Here is a 26,804-nt window from a genome sequence, read left to right as displayed (position 1 = left end):
TGGCACCTCCTGGGGTTGTTCACTTCACAGCTACCATGGCAATATGTAGTGGCTTTGGAGTCAGGATGTTCCCCCAGCAGGAGTAAGGTGCTAGAAGAGTTATCTTCTCAGAGTAACTGCTGGTTTCCCCCTGCCCAGCTGTGGCTGTAGGGAACAACATGCTTAAGGTTGCCAGAGAGATGGGATCACAACAGCTACAGAAAATGGACAGACAGCACCTTTGGATAATGCAATTTTGAGAGCTGCAATTCACTGTGGGAATAAGACATACCAGTCTTGTCCTCATGACCCAGCCTTGGGTGACCCAACCATCCAGCCACCTTTAATGTATGCTATTGGAGTGAAGCTTAATTTAAGACAGGGCTTATGTTAAATTCGACATGGAGTTTATATCTCCAGAAAGTTCAAGAGGCTTCTTGGGTCATGTGATAATCTTGGCCTTTGACTCACTGGGGCCAGATGCTTTGATATCCTTTTAGCTACCATGCTATCATGAGGAATAGGTACCTCTCCCTGACCCATCAGGCTGTATAAATTGGGCTTTGGGTTAGAAATCGGGCCCACATCTCTGCCTGCTGATTCTGGGCTTTTGTTGCCCACAATAGACTCTTGTCTGATTGGACCCCAGCTACCACTGTGCTTCTCTCTGAGCTAGTCAGTTTTGTTGAATTCACTCTCCTGTCCTTTTTAGGAATGCTGTCAAGATTGAGTAGGTCACCAGTTACTTGTTTTTAAATCCTGAGGCCAACCAATATTAGCTGTGTGACCTTGGCTACATTGCTTAAACTGTTTGAGCTTCAGTTTCTGTATGTGTAAAATGCAGACAATAGTAGCACTGACCTTGTAAGGATGTTGTAAAGATTGAATGGGATTTAATGACTATGAAGTGCTTAGTGCATGCATTAAAGACATTGTTGTTTTCCTCATGTTGGGATTCTGTAGGGGGCACTAACAGATTCTTCTTGGAAGGCTGCTCTGATCGTGCCTCTGAATCTCTGCCCCCACATTGCCTGGAACATCTGGGCACCTGAGACATACTGGAGGCCTCCCTAACAGCAGGTGCTGAGCCCTTTCTACTTGTCCCAAATACGGTGCACCCAAACACCTCATGTGTCATTAAATTTTGGTTGAAACAAGTTTCTTTTTTCACTTTTGTTGATTTCCTCTAGAAACTTTATTTTTCTTAAAGTGTTTGGATCATTCAAGAATAAAAAATTTGATCTTGAAGCCTGAAAAGTATTTGTGGCTGTTTTGGCCTTGTTCTCTGGACCGTTGACTCAGAAGGTGGGGATTCTAGCATCAGTCACTCCACTTTCACCTCCTCTGAATGGATGTGTGTGCTCATGCCAGTTTCCTGCAATACAGAAACATTAGACATTAACTTTTCCAGGCCCATGTTGGTGTGTGCAAGGGGGAGTTCATGAGTTGAGTTGCTAGGAAATCCATCTCTGGTGCAGATAGAAATAGTTCAGAAGACAATGTTCGGACAGAACATCCTTTAGCCTGACAATCCCTGTTGCTCCCGAGGGCCCCTCTGGCATGTTGGAGAGGGGTCCAGGGAGCTGGAGAGAAGGCATCGGTCACTCTTCTTTGTTAAATTTCACATTCTAATTTTCTTTAATAGTAATATCTTTGTAAAATGGTACATGATAATGATTAAAACAAGTCACACAGCACAGCAAAGTGCAAAGAAGAAAACTAAAGGTGATCCCCAATCTCATCACATAGAAATAACCACCTCCGACCCCTGTAATCATAATTTCATCCTCTCTCCACACATGGATAAAACAATAGAGAGAAAAATATAGGAATCTTCCATGGATGTCTTTATTAAAACAAAATGTATTAAATTAAATAGTCTGTTATTTCATAGAAGGAAAGGAAACAGAGACTTACTAAAATTTCAAATAAATATTTATGATACAACTGGTGATAAGTTCCCAAAAGAGCCTACTGAAGCTAAAACATAAAGATTATTAAACAAATGAACATGTTGGGGTTGCAGATTTTTTTTTAAGTTTTAAATTTAGGCTTATCTATGAATTCCCTAACATGGCACTCTAAGAAATTATAACTTTTTCACTTCACCTACATACTCGATGTCTCAATTTTTATGTTATATGATTATTTTTTACATATTATTTTAAGTGGCAATCATTGTAGCTAAATAGCTTTAGTTTTATATTCTGATATATTAATGTTCACCACCTATTTTAAAACATTTTTAATCTGTTTGTCTGAGTTCTTTATTTTGACTCATCTTTTGGTTGGCTGGATTTAATAAGTCTTTTTTATTTATTTCAAAGGGCTCATTAGTGCTACATCTCTGATTTGTGTGATGTGTGTGCTTGTGTGTGTGTTATAACTTGGCTGTTGCCTTTGAATTTGAAGTACAACTTCCTTGGTCATAAAATTCTTGGGTCATCATTTCTTTCTTCAGAATTTGTCATCTCTACGTTATACTATTAAGATGCTTGATATCAGCCTGAGTGTTACCATTGAAGGGAACTGGATTTTCTACTTTTGTATCCATGGGATTGTGCGGCAGTGAAGGTGGGTGTGAATAATGGTGGAGGTAGTGGTGGGATGGTAGAGGTAAGGATAAGGTGGTGGAGGTAGTGGTGAGGTGGTAGAGGTAGAGGTGGGGCAATTGAGATGTGTCTTACCCCATTCCTAGTGCTATAACAAAACACCTCAGGCTGGGTAATTTATAAAGAATAGAGGCTTATTTCTCACAGTTCTGGAGGCTGGGAAGTCCAAGATCAAGGCTCTGGCAGATTCTATGCCTGTGAGGGCCTGGTCTCTGCTTTCAAGATGGTGCCTCGTGGCCTTCTCCACCAGAGAGGATGCATGCTGTGTCCTCACATGTCTAAGGGACAGAAAGGCAAAAAAGGGCATAACTAGTTCCCTCCAGCCCTTTTGTAAGGTTGCTAATCCCATCCATGAGGGCAAGTCCCCGTGGCCTAATCACCTCCTAAGTGCCCTACCTCTTAATAGTGTTGCACTGGGGATTAAATTTTCAATATATGAATTTTGGGAGGACACAGATATTCAAGCCATAGCAAGGCAGGAGTGAGGCAGTGCAGTAAGGGGAGGGGTGGTGGAAGCAGGAGTGGGACAGTGATGGAAAGATGGGTGAGCACTGAAGAAGGGAGAAATGGAGTGGCAGGAAGGGAAGAAAGAGCGACCCAATGGGAGATGGTGCTGAGTTGCCTTCTTTATAATATTGCAGCCTCATTAAGAAGAAATAGAGTCAGTTCTGTGGCGAATGAGGATTTTAATGAAAACCGAGAACATGATTACTTTACCTTGTAGAGAAAATGGCCTTCCTTTTTAGACCAACTTTATAAGAACACCTCAGGAGAAACAGTACATTTCTATAAGTGACTTTATTAAGAGGAAACTTTCTGCAGTGTGGCAATGGCAGCCTTGCCATTTTTCATGTTTCAAGTGTCGAGTTTCACTTTTCCTGCTAGCAGAGAGGCCTTCAGCTTAGATACCTCCAATTTATTTCTGTTTGGCTTTGCAGACCATTAAGCAATGGATTTGGCCACAGACCTGCCCTTCCTAATGATGTTTTTCTTGGGCTAATATGAAAAACCAGTTGGCAATTGCCGAATAACCACAGGATGACAGCTTAGAGGAAGGACACAAAGGGTCCAGGTATGTAACAAATGGCAAAAAGAAGTCAGCACGTGATTTAGGCAATGCTGAACCCACAGAGTGGGCAAGGTACCCCTAAAAACATGTCTGTAAATCATTCGTTTGGAGGGGCTAACACAGCTGGAGCCACTGTGGCTCTGGAAAGCCACCATCACTGCCCTTGAAAGACAAATGGAAAAAATAAACCCTTGAGTGCCAGACTCCTCCATCCTTCAATGCCTAATTGGTTATCCTGGCAGAAAAGACTTTTACAATGTCACAAAGCCAAGTTCTATGATGATAGGACAGTGGAAAAGAAAACACTACCAGCGTCAGTGCCCAAAAAGCCACCATGCGAAATGAGGGAGGGACATATTTGAAGTCTGAGTTGTGTTCTAATTTTTCCACCTTGAACAGAGAATGCTCTGAAGGAACTTACCATTTAAATGAAGCACACTGAAAGCTCTTGAAAGCTGGGCACGGTGGCTCACGTCTGTAATCCCAACACTTTGGGAGGCTGAGGTGGGTGGATCACCTGAGTCCAGGAGTTCAAGCCCAGTCTGGCCAACATGGTGAAACCCTGTCTCTATACAAATACAAAAATTAGCCAGGCATGATGGCAGGTGTCTGTAATCCCAGCTACTTGGGATGCTGAGACAGGAGAATTGCTGGAGCCTGGGAGGCAGAGGTTACAGTGAGCCGAGATCTCGCCATAGCACTACAGCCTAGGTGACAGAGCGAGACTCTGTCTGTTGAGACTCTGTCTCAAACAAAACAAAGCAAAAGCTCTTGAAATGTTAATGACAGCTACCATTTCTTGAGTATGCACTCTATGCCTTGCATGGTTCAAAGTGCTGTATGCCCACATTATCTTACTGGATCCTAAAATCTATAAGAAGACAATACTATTATGATCCCTATGTCCAGGATACTTGTCACCTTGTCTCGGACACACACAAGTATCTCTAGTTCGAGTGGACAAAAGACTTGTGTTCAGGCACCTGCTTGTAACTGAGGATCTCGTGCTCTACCCCTGCTGTAGCTGAGTGGATATTCTGGAAACCCAGAATCTAGTTTGGCTCATTCTTTCATCTGGCTCATAGTGGTGAGGAAGGGTTGGTGAAAATTCAAGTTGAAAGTGTCAGCTCAGATCCTGGGCTATCTCCATCCTTATCCATCTGTGAATGTACCTCATGATAGTCCTTTCTTTCTGGCAAATTGCATCCTCCTTAATCCTGCATCCTCACTCTCTTGACAACTTGAGGCTTGGAAGACTTCAGGTCATCAAAGGAGATAAAGTTCTCTCCCCACCGATTTTCATATCCATACAGAAAGAGGGTGAGGTGTTTGGTCACGATGGTAGCCTTGTCTTTGGAAAGCAGCATGCTCAGTTCACCCTAATTGTTGGTTTGCTGGGACTACAGGAAGGACATTGCTCTCCTCTACCAGATGAGACAAGAAGTCCGAGGCTTAGAGAAGAAAAGATTTGCTCAACTGAATACATTTAAAATGTGAAAGAGCTGGAATTTGAACCCAGACTCCCAAACCCCAGCTCTTAACCACCATGACAGACATGGCAGCAAATCTAAGAAGCTGTTCCAGAAATAACCAGTAGTCATTCTCTTCAGATCTGTCCAAACCTGATTTCTCTGCCAGCAAAGATAAGCCTGGACTGCTGAGTTTTCACTGTCACGCCTCCTCACATATGAAGGCCTGAGTCCTCCCAGCCTGGCCTGCCTCCCAGTAACAAGTTAGGCTCAGACAGCAGGCTCTGTGCCCATCTGTCTCACTTCCCTCCCTGTCCAGAGACCCCTCTCCTTCCTCTCTACTTTCTCCCTTCTACCCCCACTCCCCATCAATATTATCTCTTTTGGATGCAGACCTGCCTTTGAAGTAAACCAGGAGATTTCTTTGGGCGGAGAGTCGGGGGGTCAGGGGGGTGGGAAATGTGTCTGGAGAGGTTGGTGAGGAGAAAAAGATGGGAAAGGGGCCTTCATCTTTTTCTTTCAACTCTGACCCGCTGATCAAAGCTCTGGCGGAACAGCAGTATTGAAAGGATCTGGTTGTAAAGACAGGATGGGTGTCCATCCCTAGGATGGTATTATATGCTTGGAAAAGGATAAGAAATCAATTCATAAAGTAGATGAAAAATAAATAAATTAATTAATAAACCAGTCACAAGCAGGAGGGGAAAAAGAAAGCCCTACCATTTGCCTAGTTTCCAAGGAGCTCTTTGATAATACAGTGACTCTAGGCCATACACATTGGTCACATTATTTATCACTGGAGCATGAATGTCCTAACCACATCCAAGGGTTTTCACTGGGCTCCTTAAATCATCCAGGACCACAATGAAATGCAAATAGCCTTGTGGAGAATTGGGAACAAAGAAAAGGCAGTTCTGGCCTCCAGCCTCCTCCCTCAAATCTGGAGTCAGCCCCAGGGCCCTAGTGAGGGCTTTCTTTTGTTCACTCTGCCAGTCATTTTGTGTTGCTTTGTGTGGCTGGGATGACTGAGTTGGTCTATGGATTGGGTTCCTGGGACCTTTTTGTTGTTGTTGTTGTTGCTTGTTCCTGAATATTGTTGAACCTGATCCTAAGGAATGGAGTGCACCTGCAAGTAAGTTACTTTCCCCTAGAAACACCTTAAAGTATTTCTGTCTTTTCTTCATAAAATGATAGAAGTAGAAAAATACAGGATGATATTTGTACAGTTTTGGTTGGGAGTAAGTTAAACACAGAGAGGAAAGAATAAGACTGTTTTGGGCAGTGGGCTGGAGGTCTAGTTTCTCCTCTTGCTGAACTCACTGTGCCTTTCTGGGTGAGTGATGAAACCTCTCTGGTTTTCTATTGCTTCATATATAAAATGGGGCTACCCATCATGCCCCACTTTCTTTGCCTCCTGTACCCCAACTTCCCCAGTCATGTGATCTGAGTGAGACTGACATTCTTCCTAGCTTCAAGAATAGACTCTGACTTGGGCCAATCAGCATGCAGCCCTCTTTATAAACATCATGATTGGCTCAGATATGGGCACATGATCTAAGCCAATCCAATCCAAGGAAATCTTAAAACCATTGTTGGAAATGCTGAGACACAGTGTCTTATTTCTGTTGGATGTGAATGAAGGATCATGTAGCTGTGGAGCTGTTTTCAGTCATTTTGACACCATGAGGGGAGAGACTACTTGAGAATGGAACCAACATCAAAGAAAATGGACTAACAACAAGCTAAGAAACAAACAAACAAAAAAAGGACAGAGGGAAACCAGGTCCTGATCTCAAAATACAGTCCTGGATTAAGCTTTGCTGGAAGCTTCTACCATCCTTGGGCCATTCAGTTACATGAGCTAATGAATTCCCTTTATTGTTCTAGTTTGATTTTCCAAAGGCTAATCGTCTAGGATTGGTCTGAGTGTCAGGCAACAGACCTTTTGACCGTTGGAGTTTCTTCTAGAAGAGAAGGGAAAAAAATCTAAAAACATTTTTTGGCTGCCTAATTTGTTCTAGGAACTGTTTCAGGCATCAGAGAACACTGGTGAAGAAGCCATGGTTTTGTGTGTAGACAAACTTGGCTTAGATCCTCAAATCCCAAAGGTGAGTCAAATCCAAAACTTGAAGGTGAATAGGCCCACAGCCTTCATACCTCAAAGAAGGCCATTGAGGTGCTTTATCTCCTGAGCTGTGTATAAGACCTCAATTGTTCATTTGGGAGATTTGAGTTTCACAATATCATGAATACTTCAGGTATTTACCTTAATACAAATCTCCTTATAGGGTGAGTATATTCATATGGATTGCAAGTGTTCACTTGTATTGAAGGAATTAATGCTCAAAGTGCAACTAAATACTAATCAGAAGGATAACTGATTGATAAAGCCCATGTAAGTCTCCTTTTTTTTGGCTTGCGGCTTGGTTGGTTCTTTGAAAGCTGATCAGCACATTAGTGTTCACAAGACCTGGTGCTTTGCAAATCAGATGGAATCTGACTGCACTGGCTTTCCTGATATCCTGGGGAAACATTGGCCAACCGTATTTTGCTGGGCAGTGGGAGTTGGAAATATTTCTAAATCCATTTTCTCTGTGGGGAGATTGGAGTATGATCAATTATCAATAATCTGTGGCGCTAAAGACAAGACATTTACCACCACACAGTTTTGGCTTTATTTCCTCCACTATGTGGCATAGTTGCCAACATTCCCTGTCCCAGCTCTGGTCCTACCCCAAGGATAGAAATTTCTAGTCAGTTGAGCCCTCTTTCAATATACAAGAAAGGTGTCCTTCAATTTCTCAAGGCAGTGCTTAGGAAAGCCATTCTCTATTTCTTTCACTTAGGATTCTCTTGGCTACAAGACATGGAAAACCCAACCCATTTTAGTTTATGCAGAATGGGGAACTTTATAGTTTCTATAATGGGACAGTACAGAGGAAAGATCTGGCTGCAGGCATGGCAGGAATCAGGGCTCAAATGACTTGCAGGCAGAACTCTGTTTCCCTCTCTCAGTTCTACTTAATTCTGTATTGCCATCATTCCCAGGCTGCTTCTTCATGCTTGCAAGGAGCTGTTAACTGCACCCTGTACATCCATTCAGACTCACAGCCATTGGAGAAAGAGAAGGGTGAGACCCCCAAGAGCTCAAATAAAATCAACTGGATGAGTCTCATTAGCTCTGATTGGTCTAATTTGAGTCACATGCCTATCTCTCAGCCAATCACTGTCACCCACAGCATCATGTGCTTGTTGCTGAACTGATCACTGTCACCAAGGGAAGGGTATGTGCTGACTGGCTTAGCCTGGTCATGTGTTCCCTCCTTAGAGTCTAGAGGGGTAGAAATGATGAAGGCAGCTTCACAGGTAACACATAAAATGGGAAATGCTGTGCAGTGCTTCCTCCCAAACAATATCATAGCATAACAATTTGCAACTTCAAAAATGTGGAACCAGCACAAATGCCCATCAATCAATGAGTGGATAAAGTAACTGTGGTATGTTTATGCGATGGAATACTACTCAGCCATAAAAAGGAATGAATGAATGGCATTCGCAGCAACCTAGGTGGGATTGGAGACTATTACTCTAAGTGAAGTAACTCAGGACTAGAAAAACCAAACATCCTATGTTCTCACTCATAAGTGGGAGCTAAACTATGAGGATGCAAAAGCACAGGAATGACACAATGGACTTTGGGGACTCGGGGGAAAGGGTGGGAAGCAGATGAGGAATAAGACTAGAAATCGGGTTCAGTATATACCACACGGGTGACAGGTGCACCAAAATCTCACAAATCCCTACTAAAGCACTTATTCATGTAACCAAATATCACCTATTCACAAAAACCTATAGAAATAAAAACTTACAAGGAAAAAAAAGAGGCAATTAGAGGAAAAAAATATATCATAGCATAGCAGAAGGGGGAATGGAAATTGTGCAGGGAAAAAAAATCCTCATATCCTCTCATTAATTAAATGTAGTTGACAAGCAGTATTAATTTGTTTGCCAACCAGATCTTAGTCACAATACTTAAAAAAAAAAAAAAAGCTTTCTTGAGCTGTAATTCACATACTATACAGCGCACCCATTGAAAGTGTAAAGTTGAATGGTGTTTAGTATACTCATAGACCTGTACAACCACCAGCACAATGCACAATCAATTTTAGAATATATTCATCACTCCTCCAAAAAACTTCATACCAACTAGCAGTCATTTACTGTTTATCCCCTTCGTCCAGCACCTGACAACCACTAATCTATTCTCTGTTTCTATAGATTTGCCTGTTTTGGACAATTCATATAAATGGAATCATACAATATGTGTTCTTTTGTGACTCATTTCTTTTACTTAGCATAATGTTTTCAAGGTTCATCCATGCTGTGGCACGTATCAGTACTTCATTCTTTTTTATGGCCTAATAGTATTTGATTGTATGAATTACTGTGTTTTATTTATTAATCCACTAGTTGATAGACATTTGGATTGTTTCCAATTTTTGGCTATTGTGAATAATGCTGCTCTGAACATTCATGTCCAAGTTTTTGTGTGGACATATGTTTTGATTTCTGTTAGGTTTATACTTAGGAATAAAATTGCAGGCTGATAGGGTAACTCTATGTTTAACATTTAGAGAAACTGCCAGACTGTTTACAAAAGTGGCTACACCGTTTTATATTCCTGCCTGCACTGTATGAAGGTTCCAATCCTCCCAAACACTTATATTATCTGTCTTTTTTTATTATAGCCATCCTCATAAGTATGAAGTTTAGGCATTGTGCTTTTTTCCTTTTTTAATGGCATCATACTTTTAATCGGCTAAAACTGCCATAAGATAGATTGAGGTGTTCATTTATGATTCTATGATAAAAATTGGTTTTCTCATAGGTGTAGAATACTGAGAGGTGACACCATTTTCCAACTGAAAAGAAACCATAAAACCATAGATTTTTTAGAGAAGGAAGGAATTTGGGGCCATCTTGTTTAATTGGAACAACGTTTCTGCATGATGACCAACTTAGAAAAATTGTGAAGGTTTATGGAACGTATTCATATACATATTGTTATATATATTATATATATATCAACATATTTGAAAAGGAGAACTGCTTTATTGATTCTAAGATGTAATAAACATCTTTTAACTCAGAGGACAAATTTTTGACTGAAAGATTGTCAGCAAGACTATTGGCATTGCTTCTGAGCTGCTAAAATGTTCATATCTGGGCATAGTTAAGAAGAGCAGCATGGAAATAGGTTTTAATATTTCAGTGCTCAAGTTTGATCATAGAACAATTATGAAGCTTTGGTGAGATCAAGGGCCATGGGTTAAGGCAATGATTTAGACCAATCTGCTCATGAATGAGGATCAGAGGCCCAGGTAGAGAAACTTGTCCAAGGCCAATTTGAATTGGAATCAACAGCTGTCCCTACTTTTTCTCCTGATATTCCAGGTCCCACTCTTCACACAGTGTCCACTGATGTCCTCACTCCCATACTTGCAAATCTTGTTTTACCCCAGTTTCTCAGCAAGCCTAAAGGAGTAAAGAGAGATGTAAGATCTTGGAATGAAGTCTATTTGGGAATATCTTGCTTTTGCTTTCCTGGCATTCTTCTCCCTCTTATTTTAGTGACAGAATCTTTCTTTCCTCTGTGGAAACTATTCTATTTAGTTTAGGTGAAACCAACACTCTCCTATAACTATGTGTGTTCCCAGGGGTGGGCAGATGACCTAAAGTTTATCTTCTTCTGGTCACAGTGATTGGTTGAAGGATGAGTATGTTACACAAACTGAGGCAATCAGAGACCTTGCCATGATTATTATTCCAAAACTATTTTCTCCTTTTTCCTGCTATGCATAGCAATAAATTTGGAGCTGACAGTCACACTGACCAATGTTGCCACCATAAGGAGGGAGCTTGTTTGGGAATAAAGCTAGCACAAAACAGAGCAGAGAGGAGAGAGGGAGGGGACCGAGATTCCTGAATACTGCACTACCCCAAGTTTCTTCAGTGATGTGACCTAAAAACGTCCCTTTTCTGCTTATTCACCTTGACTTGGGTGTCTGTCACTTGCCACCCTAAGAATCCTGGCTAGTTTGGTCATGATTTCCCAATGACTGACATTGTGGCATGTTGACAAATTTGATGGCCACTGCAGGCACTAAGAGCTTGGGAGGATTCAGGGGGCAGAAGTAAAAGACAGCACTGGAGGTGGTAGTGGTAAGCCAATACAGCACCCTCTGTGACATTATTCTATTATAAATCTGGTCCTTTAAATTGGTTTAAAGGCAGCAAAAGTCTGGTAACTGGAGGACGGTGAAGCTCGTTTGTGAGCACGGGAGAAGTGGCCCCCTTGGAAGAGGGAACTCTCAGGAGTACCTGAGATCTTGAAAGAGGGGAGGGGTGGCTAAAATCAGAGACATGCAGTTTAATCTTTTTAACTTGCCTCATTTTACTCCCAGGATGGTGGTGTGTCTTAGAGAAACACCAGGGATGTAAGGGATGACCTACATAGAGATAATCTATCTTGTGTTGTTGCGGTGGTGATTAAATGAGATAATGGAAACATTATTCAGATGAGCTTGGAAGGACAGTGGGGTGGGTTATAGGAGGAATCAAGAAAAACTCTGTATTAGAATTCACCCTAGATAAATAGTAGAGGTACATAGGTTTGTTTCAGGGGCATGAGACAGTCATAAGAGGGTGAGTGATGTTCAATACATCAGATATGTGTCACTTTTCCAACCCAACACTGAGAGGCTCTTGATTGGGTTTTCAGGAAATGAGTGCTGAGAATAGAGTGGAAGGAGGTCTTTCTGGCAAGGCTAGGAGACTAAGGCTAGCAGTGATAATGACAAGGTAGCTAGAGGTGGCTTTGGGGACAGCAGAAGTGGGGACAGCAAATATTCCTGATGGGGCAGAAGTGAAAGAGCAATAGAAGGCTTGTTCCTGTGCACATCTGATATTGTCTAGTGACTCCAAAGGGGTTAAAGGACAGTGTAGGGAGAACAAGTTCTGGCATTTTTTCTAGGAAGATTGGAACAATTTCTCTAGTAGAATTGGAGCTAGAGAAACACTGAATGTGCAGTTGCTTCTCCTCTTCTGATCCCTATAAACTAACTCTTACATTTTTGATTGACTATGCCTTAGCCTTTGCATAAATACTTTTCCCTCTGGCTGGCTTTCCTGGGTCCTGAAGCCCAGTGAATATTCATCACTGATGTATACACTAGGATTGCTTTAACCTAAGGGAAGGGGGGCCTGGACATTCATGGTGGGTAGAATTTTTGGTGACTAAGGTAGTAAAATGGAAATGGTGGCAGTGAAGTATCTTTAGATGAGAGAACTTTGGGTGTCCTTAGCTTCCCCACCATTCTGTTCTGGCATACAAACACCCTTTGTCTTGTTCTTAGATCTGCAGCGTGATATGTCAAATGCCTCAACATGCCCATTTTGGAAACTTATGATATTTATTGCCAACTGGGAAACCAAATTCTTTTGGAATACATGCACACATTATGAGTCTCTCCTCAGGCAATGAAGTAGTGATTAAGTAGATACTTGCCAACAAAACACAGATGACACTTCAATCTTTGGAATCTTTGATTTCTGAAACCAACCTGTTAAAGAGAGAAAAGGTTCATGCCAGCCTCTGAGATCCTGAACTGCAACTTGAAAACCGACCCCTCTGAAATAGTCATAAATTCAAGCAATTCCAGGGGCAAGTTCAAGCCCATACTGAAACTATAGGTTTTGGTGACATGAGGTTCACGTTAACTATTTGAGCAGATCTGTGGGGTTTTTATATGGTAACTGCATGGTTCAACAACCCACTTATGTGGATAACAGGACAGATGGCTGAATCTGGAACTCTCCTAAAATATCTGGTATTCTTGATTGTCATGGGGGGAGGTAATATCTAGGATGCAGTCCACATCCAGTATTCAGACAGGTACTGTGAAAGTGATGTTGCCATTTATTTCTGTGATCTGGCAAGAGCACAGGATGTGATATGCTGGGAGACATCTGAAGAGTTAAAAGGATCATGTTTCTTTCTTTCAAATTCAAGAGGTCAGATTATAAAGATGGCTATTCAATTGGTTGCCTGTGTCTGTGGATCTTATACCATTCAATTGTAAGTTCCAGAGATGGATGATTGTTTTTTGCATGTCTCAACTGAAGGACAGAGAGAGATTGAAAATCCAAAAGGTCCTCCTTTTCCTTGCTGAGGTGTGTTTATTTTTATACTTCTTCCAGGACAGCAGTTTTGCACAGTGCCTAGCACATAGCAAGACCTCCAAGAATGTTAGACCATGTTGTTAATATTACATGTCTTGGAGGCTAAGGCCCAAGTGGAGAAAATATGAGCATTGGAGTCTGAAACCCAGATCTGAATTTGGGCTTCACTCCTTACTTACTGTGTGACCTTGAGTAGGTTACTTACCCATTTTGAGCTTCAGATCCTCATTTTGTTTTACGGCCACAATTCCAGTCTCGTAGAGAGTGTACTTCCCTGAAAACAAATGGTTAATTTGTACCCAAATAAGAGAGTCGTCAAAGCGAGAAGGGTGCAGGAAAGGAGTAGGAGAGAGTGCATGCTCGATTGAAACAAATGGTGGGTCCCGTGACCCTACTGAAATTTCACAAAGCCTTTCCTGACAAAAGTCCTGAAGTTGACAAATTGAGGATTACTGTGTCTTAAATTTCCTATAGATGTATATTCTCTTTACCATGTGTTCTGAAAAGTAAAGAGAGTCCTTTTTATTGATTTATCCTGAGTTGGAGATGGTGGGTGGGGGAGAAGGGTTGGATCAGGAAGTAGACTGGGCTAGTACCTACTCTTTGTGGGATGGAAAGTGCTTAACTATTTTGGAATATGTACATACAGGACATATTCCATGTTTTAAGCCTTCTCAGGATTAAAAATACTTTTCTTTCCTTGGCTAGGGTAATGTTGCTAAAAAATGACCAAGAAGCTGGTGAGAAGAGAGGTGGATAGGGTTTGGGAGGGTTGGAGGATGGAAGGAGATCCTTATATGAAAATTCATTTTATAGCCAGTAGAACCTTCCAATAGAGGGAAGGTAAAGTAGTTAACTTACCAAATGGGGTCCCTGGGGAGTTCCTTTAGGAAGCATGCTCCTTATTGCAATCCAAATTTATTTGTGAAAGTCTATTTTATGCCACTTTTTATATCCTACAAAAGTTAAAATTCCTACCTATCAATGTAGTAAATTTGGGGAATTGGGGGAAAAAAAGTATGTCTCTTAAAGATTTTGCGTCAAATGCTCTATTCTGGTCTGGTGCCACCCATGCTGGGAACCACACAGTATGATGGAAACTGGGAGTCAAGAGACCTGGAGTCTCTTCTAACTGTGCCTTTAATTTGCTCTGCAGCCTTGGGTGCTTACTTTCCTTCTCTTGTACTCAGTTTTCCTATCTGCAATACAAAGACCTTGACCAAGGGAATGTGGTTTGAAATTTTTAAAATGTTATTTATATGGGATACAAATGAATTCTTTCACTGATATGAACATTCGTGGAGTTCAATACAAAAATGGTGAAAGTGGAGCCTCCAGCAGCTGCCCCATGTCTGTATTAGTGGACCCCAGGGTGTCCCTGATGAGCCCCCAGGGCTCTGCAGATATCAATATGAAAACCACAGAAGAGGATCTTCAACATCGTGTTGAGCTTTGTTATTTCATAGACAAATGTCCCTTAATGAATACAGAGCCCTGAGGCAGACCAGAAAATGTTTGTGCATGAGGTGGGAGGGGTGAGGGACTTCCCTGGAGCCTGGTCAAGGCTGGCTGCTAAGCGAAAGCAGAGAGCAGTCATTCTCTTAACGCAGATGTATCTGAATGCAGAGGGGCCACAGAGTCACATGGATTCTTACAGCAGAGCAAAGGAAGTCCCCATCTAGGAAGGCTGTTGTGGAGGAGGGGATCAGGTCCTCATGCTCTAGCTGCCATTTGGCTGGAGGTAGCCAGGGAATGGTCAGCTGGCTTGGGATCAGGGCATTCAAGAAAAATGCCTTTGGGTGCCCTTGCTTGACACTGTTCCTCTGGGTTCATTGAATCTGTACTTGGGCCTTTTGGAATAAGCCAAACAGGCTTTGGGGTAAATGTGGACTGTATCCCCTTTCCCCAATGCCAGGACAAGTGCCACCCAGCCTTGGAAGTCCAGCTCCACCCCAAAGCCCTTCCTGACAATGGCTGCTCCTATGTTTGGCAGCTTTAGTCCACTTTTAGCCTGATCACCTGCTGAATCCACCTGCAGGCCTTGGACTGACCTAGTTCCCAGACCAGTCCTGAGAAGGGTGGAGCAGTGCTTCACAAAGTGTGTGCCAAGGAACCCTGTTTCCATAGGAGATTAATGTGTGTTCAAGGTAAAAATAGATATTGTACCAAGTAAGCTTGGGAAATGGTGAGTTGAAGTTAAGCAGATTTCTTCATTATGGAACATCTCAGAGTTGAAACTTTAAGAGGCAGTCATATGGATTTTCGAAACATTTTTGTCTCAGGGAACCTTCCACCTTTGCTTTATCCAGCATCTGTTCCATGGAATTCTTTTTGGGGATTGCTGGGACAGAGTGTTTAATCAATAGCCTCCACAATTCTATTCAGTGATGCTTAGAATTAACTTAGGCTTTTGTCTTTAGGAGTTGGTAGCTGAGTCGTGCGTTCATTGCTGAGTTTTTGCATTCATTGCTGAGTTTTTGTGTTCATTGCTGAGTTTTGCGTTCATTGTTGAGCTTTTGCGTTCATTGCTTAACCAACATTATTTGAGCATTGCAATTGTCAGGCCCTAGGTTGCTGTGAGACCACAGAAAAGAGTAAGTCACCCATCTCCTGCCCTGTGGAGTTCACAGAAGGCAGTCAAAAGCAAATACATAGCTGCAAACACAGATGGCAGACTCTGTGCTAGAGGTCCTCAGCCTGGTTGGAACATCTCCAGCACTGAGCACAGTGCCAGTGCCTGGGACACAGCGGGCAGTGGTATCAGCTCTGGTCACCTTCAACTCTGAGTTGGGAGCCGTAGGCAATGCTAAAATAGTAGTTGATACAAGTAAACAGTTTGTTTTTTCCTCCTGTGGTAGGCTGAATAATGGCCCTCAAAGATGTCCTTGTCCTAATTTTTGTAACCTGGGAATATGATTCCTTACATGGCAAAAGGGACTTTTCAGATGTGATTAAATTAAGGCTCTTGAAATGGGAGGATTATCTTGGATTATCCTCATGTCTCTGCTGTATCCTGATTGTCCTGATGTTCTCACAAGGGTCCTTAAAACAAGGATGCAGCAGGAGCCAGAGAGGAGAAGAGGCATGATGATGAAAGCAGAGATTGCAGGGATGTACTTGGAAGATAAAGCGAGAGGCCACAAGCTGAGGCACAAACGTGGCCACTAGAAATCAAAAGAGCCAAGGAAAAGGATTCCACTTTGTGGAAAAGGATTTCCACAAAGGGCAGGATACCACTGCCCGCTGTGTCCCAGGCACTGGCACTGTGCTCAGTGCTGGAGATGTTCCAACCAGGCTGAGGACCTCTAGCACAGAGTCTGCCATCTGTGTTTGCAGCTATGTATTTGCTTTTGACTGCCTTCTGTGAACTCCACAGGGCAGGAGATGGGTGACTTACTCTTTTCTGTGGTCTCACAGCAACCTAGGGCCTGACAATTGCAATGCTCAAATAATCCTTCAGAGGAAACAGAAGGAACCAGCTCTGCCAACACCTAGGTTTAACCCCAAAAAACTGATTTTGCACTTCTAACCTCTAGAACTGGAAGAGATAAATATATGTTGTTTTAAGCCACTAAGTTTGTGGTAATTTGTTACAGCAGCAGCAGGAAATGAAGACACCCACCTAACACAATATCCAGAAGTAGGTGGCAGGAGGAACGTGCAGCTGCTTGAGCAAGTCGTCCAGGATCCAGCTCTTCCAGATTCCTGCGGCACCATCCTCCACACGTGGCATTCTTCCTCATGATTATAAGGTGGGTGCTACATCTTCAGGCGTCACGTCCATACTCCATGCTGAAAGGAGAAAAGGGCTAAGGCTTTTTCCTTGGAAGCCTCCCCACCCCCTCTTTTTTTTTTACATTCAAGGAAAGATGCCATTTCTAGAGATATCTGCCTAGGTAGCCTCTACTTGCAAAGAAGGCTGTGAAGGTGATTTTCTTTTGTTGGTGCATGTTACTTTCCTGACCAAACTGGGATTCAGTTGGTAAGGAAGAAGGTGATAAAGGACATTGGGAAGGCAGATATCCTAGTATCTGTGACCATCCTAGTGTCCGAATGCTCAATAAATATCTGTTAGAGGACTAAATGAATTATGGAAGGAGGGAAAACTGGAGTCAAGTTGTAGATCTGTTAGCCCAGGTGAGGAAGTGGGGGACCCTGAGCTAAGGCAGGGATATAGGGGTAGGTAGATTGGAAGGGATGTGAGAGATAATTCAGATCCACGGGGCTTGGTGACTGAGTGGAGAATCAGTGATGACACCCACCTTTCTAACTCAGGCAGCTTACTAGATGGGGGTGCAGTTTACCAGGAAATGGAATACAGGGTGGTTTTGGATCTTCTGAGTTCAAGGTGTCTGTGGTTCAGTCCTCTTAACCTCCCTCCCCTGCCTGCTTCTCAAGGCTGTTTGCTCAGGACCAGCAATTTGCCAGGGGCGATCTGTCTGTGTGCAGCTGCAGCCACAGGGTGACACTTCTTTTGTTTTCTCTTTTTATCCCTTTCCTGTCTGGGCTGAATCGAGCCATGTTGTAAACATTTTTACGGTCAAAGCATCTTGGCAGCATCCTTCAAGCTCCAGCCTGGTGCCTCCGCTCTGTGACTCACTGGCAAAGATCTTGCTGCATAGGATCAGTTTGTTTTTTTCAGGGGGATTGGAATGGGGTGGAAGGAAGAGCCTCCGGTTACGGTGCTCCTAATGACTTAGTCACAGCCTGGAGTTCTCTGTTTCAGACTGCTATTTTCCATCTGTACAACCGGCCATTCAGGTACCTACTTCTTCTAAAATTACGACCAAGGCTGCTGTATCTCTGTCAATGTTGGGCCCTACAGCTCTCCATATGGGGTCAGCCTTTAGAGCTAACTGTCTCAATCCGTTTTGTTCTTGGATGAGTGGTTTGAGTCTTGCCTTAGGTGGCACAGACTGTGAGAGCTCATGGATGTCCGTAGTCTTCCTGGATACCTGGCTAGACTGCATTCCTCAGCCTCCCCTGCAGTTAGGAATGGCTGTGTGACTGAATATTGAGTGCTAGTGGAAAGAAGTGTTCCACTTCTGGGCTGGGCCGTGAAAGCCCCCTGTGTGGTCCTGCAGGAGAGATCCAGAAGTCTCTGCAGCCCTAGGGGAATTGTGGAGTAACAGATGGGAAAAGCCTGGGCCTCTGAATCACTGTACAAAAGGCTACCTGCTGGGCACCTGGGAGCCAGCCAGAGCAGAGGCATTCCTTCCACTCCTCCTGGAACTCTGTATTTTTGGAATTATCTCAAGGACTACGGTCACTGCCACCCAGATTAGTGTTTGGTGATAGAACTTATCTTAGGCTCTTTACATTTTTATACAATTTTTATCTTTGCTTGTGTTGTTTCTACCTTTACATTGAACACCCTTTGAAAGCAGGCATTATATCACATAATTTTATTTATTCAGAACAACAAACAGTGCTGAGTAGACAGCAGGCACTGACAAAACTTGTACTTTAAGAATTAGAGGGCCAGATGTGGTGGCTCACACCTGTAATCCCAGCACTTTGTGTGGGTGGAGCACCTGAGGTCAGAAGTTCAAGATCAGCCTGGCCAACATGGTGAAACACCATCACTACTAAAAATACAAAAATTAGCTGGGCATGGTGGTGGGCGCCTGTAATCCCAGCTACTTGGGAGGCTGAGATGGGAGAATTGCTTGAACCTAGAAGGCAGAGGTTACAGTGAGCCGAGATTGAGTCATTGCACTCCAGCCTGGCCAATGAGCGAACATCCATTTCAAAAAAATAAAAAAAAAAAGAATTAGATATGTTTAAGAATTACAGCACCATTTCTGCTCAGTCCTAACACCATTAGGGGATATGTAAGCAGCAATAAAAATATAAAATACAGTCCAGTATCCCTCCCAGAGCACACAACAGTTTCTCACTGATTGTTCAGAGCTTTTGTAGCTTTCAGCTTACATATATTAGATGCTAATATGATTATCGTATGTATTGAGCACTAACAATTTTCCAAACACTATGCTGAAAGCTTTATTAAATTATCTCTTCACACACCGGGGCCTTTCAGGGGGTGAGGGGCAAGGGGAGGGGAGAGTATTAGGACAAATACCTAAGGCATGCGGGGCTTAAAACCTAGATGATGGGTTGATATGTGCAGCAAACCACCATGACACATGTATACCTATGTAACAAACCTGCATGTTCTCCACATGTATCTCAGAACATAAAGTAAAAAATTTTTTAAAAATCTCCTTTAATACTCATAACAACTGTAAGTACTATTATTTTTCCCACTTTGACATGAGAAAATTGCTTCTAAGAGAGGTTGAGTAATATACTTCAAGCCACTGAAGTATAATAAGCATAAGATCTGCTTTTCAAACAGAGCCCTGATTCCAAAGACCCAGCATTATATAACAATTTCCTGCCTCATTCTTTCCCACACTCAATCTCTTGAGTGGTCCAGGGCCCTGTGGGATTTGCCATGCCTGCTTTGTCAGGGTAGGCATCTGGCCCTACCTATATTCAATGCCCGGGGACCCCATCCCGCCTACTCAGAGCTGTAACTGACTCTTCAGATTTCGCGTGCCTGTGTATGCCAGACAGACGTGAAACCTTCAGTTGGGCAGATTAGCATCTCAGACTCAAATCAGGCCCCACATCTCGCCTCAGACACGTCCAACTCCCAGGCTGCTCCCGGTGCTAAGGTGGGACCGGCAGGGAGCCAGACAGGAGCACAATGTTCTCTGCCCGTCAGACATTGTCTGACACCTGTGTGGGATTATGGGGTGAGCCTCCAGGCTCCAAGGGACACTCCCTCAGCATGGAATGACAATGAATTCAGCGAATTGTTAGAACTTCAAGCAAGGAAGAGAAATCTAACAGGCATTTCTGAGACCTATGATGATCTGTGCTCTAAAGGGGATGCCAGTGGAGAAGTTAGCCCAAAGTCCCCAAAGTTAAAAAACACAAAGGCTTCGACAGCTGCAAGGCCCCAGCTCATCCCAGTGCCTCCTCTGGAGCCTTTTGTTTGGGGCCAGCCCTGTTTCTTTTCATAGATTCTTGCAGGGGTTTTTCAAGATGATGATAAAAGTAATGCTGACGGGCAATATTTCTTGAGCCTTTACTAGTACTCTGCTAAACATTTGATGTAAGCATGTCACATTTAATATAGCAAGCCTAGGAAGAAGAAGGTGCCATTTTTATCTTTCTTACAAATGAGGAAACTGAGAGGCAGGAAAGAATTGTCCATACTCATATAGCTTGGGGGTTGTGAGGCTGGAGTTCCAGCCAAAATTTCTCTAACTATTTACTAGCATTGGCTCAAGTGCCCAGTGAGCAGTTAATTATGGCAGCAGCTTGGCCTAAGAGAGGGAGCACAGCTTCAAAGTTACCTAGATTGGGATTCAAACCCTAGCCCCACCACATCCCAGCTATGAGTTCCCAGGCAAGTTAGCTCAGCCTCCTCAAGCCTCTCAGTTCCTGAGCTGTGAAATAAAAATGACAACAGTAACCTCCAAGAGTTGTGAAGATTACTGAGAGAATGTAGGGCATATGGTAGGTGCTGAGCACGTAAATGTAGCTGTAAGTATTACATTTTCCTAAGGGCAACTTCTCTGTATGATCTAGTACTTGTATATTCTGTTGCTAATCCATTCATTTACTCTTTGATTTATTCATCATGCATTTACCGAGCACCTATTAACATTCTAGAGATTGCTGAGGATGCATCCTGTTTGCTGACCAGGACTTTCAGTTAGGATTGTGTAAGTCCACACTTATCAGAAACCCAACTACAGTGGTTTTCCCAAAGAGAGGGTTATTTTTCAACCATGGTCAGAAGTTTGGGGTCAGAGAGTTTGAAGCCGGGTGTAGTGCCTCCATGATTCCATCTGAGCCCCAGCCACCTTTATCCCTCTGCTGCTCCAGCCTTGATGAAGAGCTTTCATCCTCTTGGTCACCTGTGGCTATCAGACGGGCTGTTCTACTTCCAGTTCTTTGGCCACACTCCAGGAAGAAAGAAGAAAGGAATCAGGAAAGAAGACATGCTTATTTATGTCAGAAGAAAGAAACATTCCGAGATATCCCCAACATACTCCTGCTTATGTATCGCTGGCCAGAATTATATCACACGGTCACCTCTAGCTTCAATCAACAACATCGAGGTTCTTTTGGTAAAGAAAAAGGAGAGCATAGTTGTTGCAAGTAGTACAGCACCAGCTCAGATTCTGTTGAATATTAAGTGTCTTTAAAGCAAGCCTTGGCAATTTGCCAAGCATTGTTGGTACTTTCACTTGTTACTGGGTTTAAGCTCCCTAGATTCGCACAACAACCACATGAGGGAGGTAGGTACTCCCCTCCCCATGCTCCATTTCTCACGCTTCTCATTCCCACTGGCGGCAGGTTCTCTGGGAAACTCAGGGCTTTGGCCTTGGCCTTGTGCATGTTACAGGGCAGGCAGGTGGGGCTAGCCTAGTCTCCTTCCTTCATTTCCCCTCTCAGCTGTGCAAGTGCAGAGTGCTGGGGGAGGAGACGAGGTAGGGCATGAAGGAACACAGTGGAGTATACGGTTGGCAAAGGCGTGAAGGTCCTTGCAGGCAATGGCTGAGATCATAGGCTTTGGGACTTGAATCCTGGCTCTGTCATGATTCCTGTGATCTTGGCAAGTTGGCGACCTCGAAAATACAGATAATGGGAGTGACAATTTAAATACATTAACACATGAAAAGATCCCAGCATAAAGTGAGCGTATGAGCAATTATTATATCAGGGAACATAGATTATATCCTAAATATAATGTTATAAAGTGGGGTTGGTAAACTACAATCAAAGGGCCAGATCTGACTCGCAATCTGTATTTGTAAATAAATATTTATTTGAACACATTCATGCCTATTCTTTTACATATTGTCTGTGGCTGCTTTTGTACTATCATGGCAGAGTTGAATAGTCATGACAGAGACTGTATGCCCTGCAAAACCTACAATATTTATTATCTTATTTACAAAAGAAGTTTTTGAAATCCTGTTACACTAGAACACACATTGTTAGTTTAACTTTAAAAATCAAAGAGCCTGAGAGTCAAAATTTAGTTTTTCTGCTTACCACTTATGTGAGCTTGGGCCAGTGACTTAGCCTTTTCAAAGACCATATTCTTCAACTGCAAAATCGGGAATAATAATGTATTCTTTTAAGGGATGTCATAGGGATTAAGTATAATAGAATTGGATCACCTGGTCCTCAGGAGGTACTCAATAAATAGAGCCTATTCTTTTCATTATTGTGGAGGTATTTTTAAGCAGAGTTTGGAGTGATCAGATGTGCATTTTAGAAAAAAAAAAAAAAAAGAAAGAAAACCTTGGAAGCTGTGTTTGTGTGCTAGGGCTACTGTAACAAAGCACCATGAACTGATGGCTTAAACAACGGAGTCCTGGCCTCAGAGTCCCAGATGCCAGAAGTCTGAGATTGAGGTGTTATCAGAGTTGGTTTCTTCTGAGTGCTGTGAATCTATTCCATGCCTCTCCTGTAACTTTTGGTACTTTTATGGTAATCTTCGGCTTTCTTTGGCTTGTAGGCAAATCACCCAATCTTAGCCTTCATGTTCACACAGATTCTTCCTTTGTGCATGTCTATCTATGTCCAAACAGCCCTTTTGCATAAGGATTCAGTCATAGTGGATTAGGATCCACCCTAATGACCTCATCTTAACTTGATCACCTGCAAAAATCTGATTTCCAAATAAGGTCACATTCAAAGGTACTAGGGGTTAGGACTTCAACATCTTTTGGGAGACACAATTTGACCCCTAATAGAGGCTGTGAGGGGCTATCTCAGCATGCACAAAACTAGTGGTTGGATGACCATAAAGAGGCTTTTTGGATAATTGAGAGGTGGTTAGATGACAGAATGATAGGAAAAGCCTTGGGAATTAGGGTCATGATAGAACTTAGTGATTATGTGTGGAGAAGGAGAAGAGGAAGAGTTAACAATGACACCGAGACTTCTCACTTAGCCAAAGTGTGGATGGACTAAGACATTATTGAAATTGGAAGGAGGCACTTGTTTGGAAAGAAATGGTGGGTTTATTAAATAAGAGCGTGGTTATGTGGAGGAAATTCCAGTGAAGAGTAGGCAAAAGAAAATAACATTTACGGAACATGTTGTATGCTATGTATCAGCCCCGAGTAATAAATGGTAACTTACTGTCAGCGAGGCATGATTAGAAACTCTTCGTGGAGACAGGAAGTCACCCAGAGCTAGAGTGGACTGGACTTTGGGAGGGCTGGATGTCAGGAGACTGGTAGGATGTCTTTTGACATCATGTTCCTGAACTTGCCTTTAATAACCATATTTAGGCATTAACCCTACTTCTTTCTCAAGAAATGTCATTCTTCACTTGTCAGGAACTGCCCTCATTCCTGACCAAACGCTTCCTGTTCTGCCAGGTGATCACACCTGCTGGTGTCAGGCCAGCTCCACGTGCTGATGGTTCCTGCCCAGGCAGAAAACATATTGGAAGCTTCCTGGTTAAGGAATACTTTTCTTCTTACATAAAAGCCCAGTCTCTCATTTCTCAGCATCCCTGTCTGTGCCATTGGGATAAAAAATTCCCACTTCACAGAGTAATATTCAGGATGAAATGAGACAATGTAGGCCAAGCCTTAGCATAGAGCAGAGCACATCGTAAGTTATTGAACACACATTAGCTTCTCTTACTGCTGTTGGTATTCTTGTTGTTTTACCTGGAGCCTTGTGTTTATTCTCTTTTGCTACTTGGATTCCTCCTCCACAGTGCTACCAGAATGACCTTCCTTAAAAATCAAGTCTAAGGGACTCTTTCCTTCTGATTGCTCCCCAGTGTCTAAAGGTTAAGCTCCAGTGAGTGCAGCCTAGAAGTCCTCCTCTCTCCCTAGTCTCACCCCACCACATACCTCCCAACACCATCTGTTCCATCCCCACGGGATGTTTGGCTCTCCTGTGGACACATCAAGGCCTGTCACCTCTCTGTGTCCTCTTCCACTCTCTTCTCACTGTGTTTTTTACCTGGTAAACTTCAAGTTACCTGGTAATCCTTCAAGACTCAGAACAACCATGGCCCCTCAACCCTCAAGGTCAACTTCAGCTACTGTCAGGCAGAGTGATAGTGTCCACCTTCTAATATCCGTATGTTTTTTACTTCTCATTATTGAAATAGTCCTAGCCATATGACACTGTAATTATCTGGTCGCCTGTCTGAAACTAGCAACTTGAGCACAGGATGGATTTTATTCGTATGTAGTAAGCCCTCAGGATTCTTTGAGATTTGTGCAGCTGTGCCATCTGTGATATGGTTTGGCTGTGTCCCCATTCAAATCTCATCTTGAATTGTAGCTCCCATAATCCCCACATGTCATGGGATGGACCCCATGGGAAGTAGCTGAATCTTGGGGGTGGGTTTTTCCCATGCTGTTCTCATGATAGTGAATAAATCTCAGGAGATCTGATGGTTTTATAAAGGGCAGTTGCCCTGCACATGCTCTCTTGCCTGCCACCATGTGATATGTGCTTTTGCTCCTCCTTTGCCTGTCGGCATGATTTTGAGTCCTCCCCAGCTATGTGGAACTGTGAGTCCATTAAACCTCTTTTTCTTTATAAATTACCCGGTCTTAGGTATTTCTTTATTAGCAGTGTGAGAAGGACCTAATACAGGCTTCCATGTCTGTTGTGAACTCTTCTGTTCAATCTTTTTTTCATTGAGTAGTTCATAAAATACGGGTATAACGGATGGCTTGAACACTCAGCCTGCCCTCATGGAGCCCACAATTTAAATTCTAATTACTTTTCCATCTCTCATATAATTCAATAACTAAAATAATTTTCCATTTTTACTTTTCAGAGTTTGTATTATCAAAATGATAGTTTCTTCTTTCATTTTCCAATGGTAAAGTTACCTTATAATATTGAATTTATTTTTCCAAGCGACAAATGCCACCCTAGAGTTATAGTCTTTTTCTCTTCACCAAAATGTTCTTATTTAAATTTTAACTTTCAGAAATGTAAGTCAAACATATATTCATAATTTAAAAAGCTAAGTAACATTACAAGTCTCTTAATGAATCAAAGGAAACCTTTTCTCCACTCTTCTCTGCTCGAGCCTCTTTCCCTAAGCTTTTCAAAATTTTTAGCTGTTTCACCTTGTTTTTCTAAGTATTATGTTTATACTGCTGTTCTTGACTGATCTCTTTTGGGTACTATCTGGACTTCTATTAAGGAAGATGAAGATTTAGTGCTCTTGTCTAAGCCTATGTCTTCACTTGCTCTGACTCCTTTCTCTCAGCATAGTTATGGGAGAATGCACACTAACTAAGGAAATACTCAATGTTTTACACTTATGCCAGCTATTAAGCTCAGCTCCAAACCCATCTTCTTATACTCTGCTCTGTGATGCTGTGCTGGGACTCTGCAAACTACGTTTTCTTTCTTCTCAGCTGGCTTCGTGGAAGGAGATGGAAAGTAGAAGGAAGGGGAAAAGGACTTCTTTCTCTTTCTTGCTGTTCCTACCAGAATCACACTAGCAGTTGGTTTAAGCCTCCAACTTCCTTTGGCACCAGTGTTTCAGAGGTAACAGCACCAGCCAAGTGTCAATCTCTTTTCCTAGCTCCGTGGAGGTCTTCTTCTGAAGGTCTCTTGCTTCTGTAAGTCCAACTACTTGTTGACTTAGTTGTTCAGCACTATTTACTAAAAAGCCTATTTTTGCACCAGCAATTTGAGAGGCTATATTTATCATATACTCATTTTCCATTGGTACTTGGGTCTAATTTTTGGTTTTCAGTTCTATTCAGTTGGTCTATTTGGCAATTCACGTGTTAGTACTACATTGTTTTACTTATATTTCAGTGTCTGTTAGGGTTAGTTTCCCTTGAAGTATTCCTTCTTTACTAGTTCCCCAACTGTTTTTCCATGTGAACTTTTCTAGTCGTACGTGTATGGACAATTCTGTTAAGGTTGGTAGCAAAGAATTACAATCTTTGGAGTCATTTCTCTGTATCACTGCCACAAGTGGCACACAATAAAAGCTCTTCTTTTTGATGAAAGCTACTCATCAATGGGTTTACATGGCTGGGGAATCCAGGCTGGCCTATCCCACTCTGCTGTGCCTGTGGTAAACAACTCACAACTGCAGCAATAGCTTCAGCAAAATGTGACTTTGAACTACAAATGACAGCTATTAGACAAGGACAGGGCTGAGGATTTTAAATGGCCACTGGAATATGAAAGCAAACAGGGTAAACCCTTAGCTAAAACATCACATTCAGGTTCAGGAAGCAAGTTACTTAGCAGGATAACTTATTGCTCCCCCCAAAATAAGTCACACAGTGAGTGAAAACCTAATGATGCTAGTAAAATTAAAATTAATAAAATGATAGAACAAAATGTAGGAGGAGAAATTGAAAAGTTTCCACTTTGAAGCCGTTTGAT

The 26,804-nt window shown here is 42.5% G+C and overlaps 1 long non-coding RNA gene across 2 annotated transcripts in view; it reads left to right on the top strand.

The window, feature by feature from the left end:
• Positions 1-2,440: 2,440 nt before the first annotated feature.
• LOC129049340 (uncharacterized) overlaps positions 2,441-26,804 on the top strand; it is a 105,281-nt gene continuing 80,917 nt past the window's right edge. The window contains exons 1-3 of one of the 2 annotated variants that reach the window (XR_008512378.1): positions 2,441-2,553; positions 3,530-3,663; positions 16,967-17,122. This is a non-coding gene — a long non-coding RNA (uncharacterized LOC129049340). Of the gene's footprint in view, positions 2,554-3,529; positions 3,664-5,991; positions 6,262-16,966; positions 17,123-26,804 lie in introns of those variants that run through there. The other variant, XR_008512379.2, reaches the window with a different exon arrangement.

The sequence above is a fragment of the Pongo abelii genome, chromosome 10 (assembly GCF_028885655.2).
Source record: "Pongo abelii isolate AG06213 chromosome 10, NHGRI_mPonAbe1-v2.0_pri, whole genome shotgun sequence".
NCBI lineage: Eukaryota > Metazoa > Chordata > Mammalia > Primates > Hominidae > Pongo > Pongo abelii.
The sequence above is the reverse complement of the archived record's forward strand: the minus strand, read 5'-3'. Positions and strand labels throughout refer to the sequence as shown.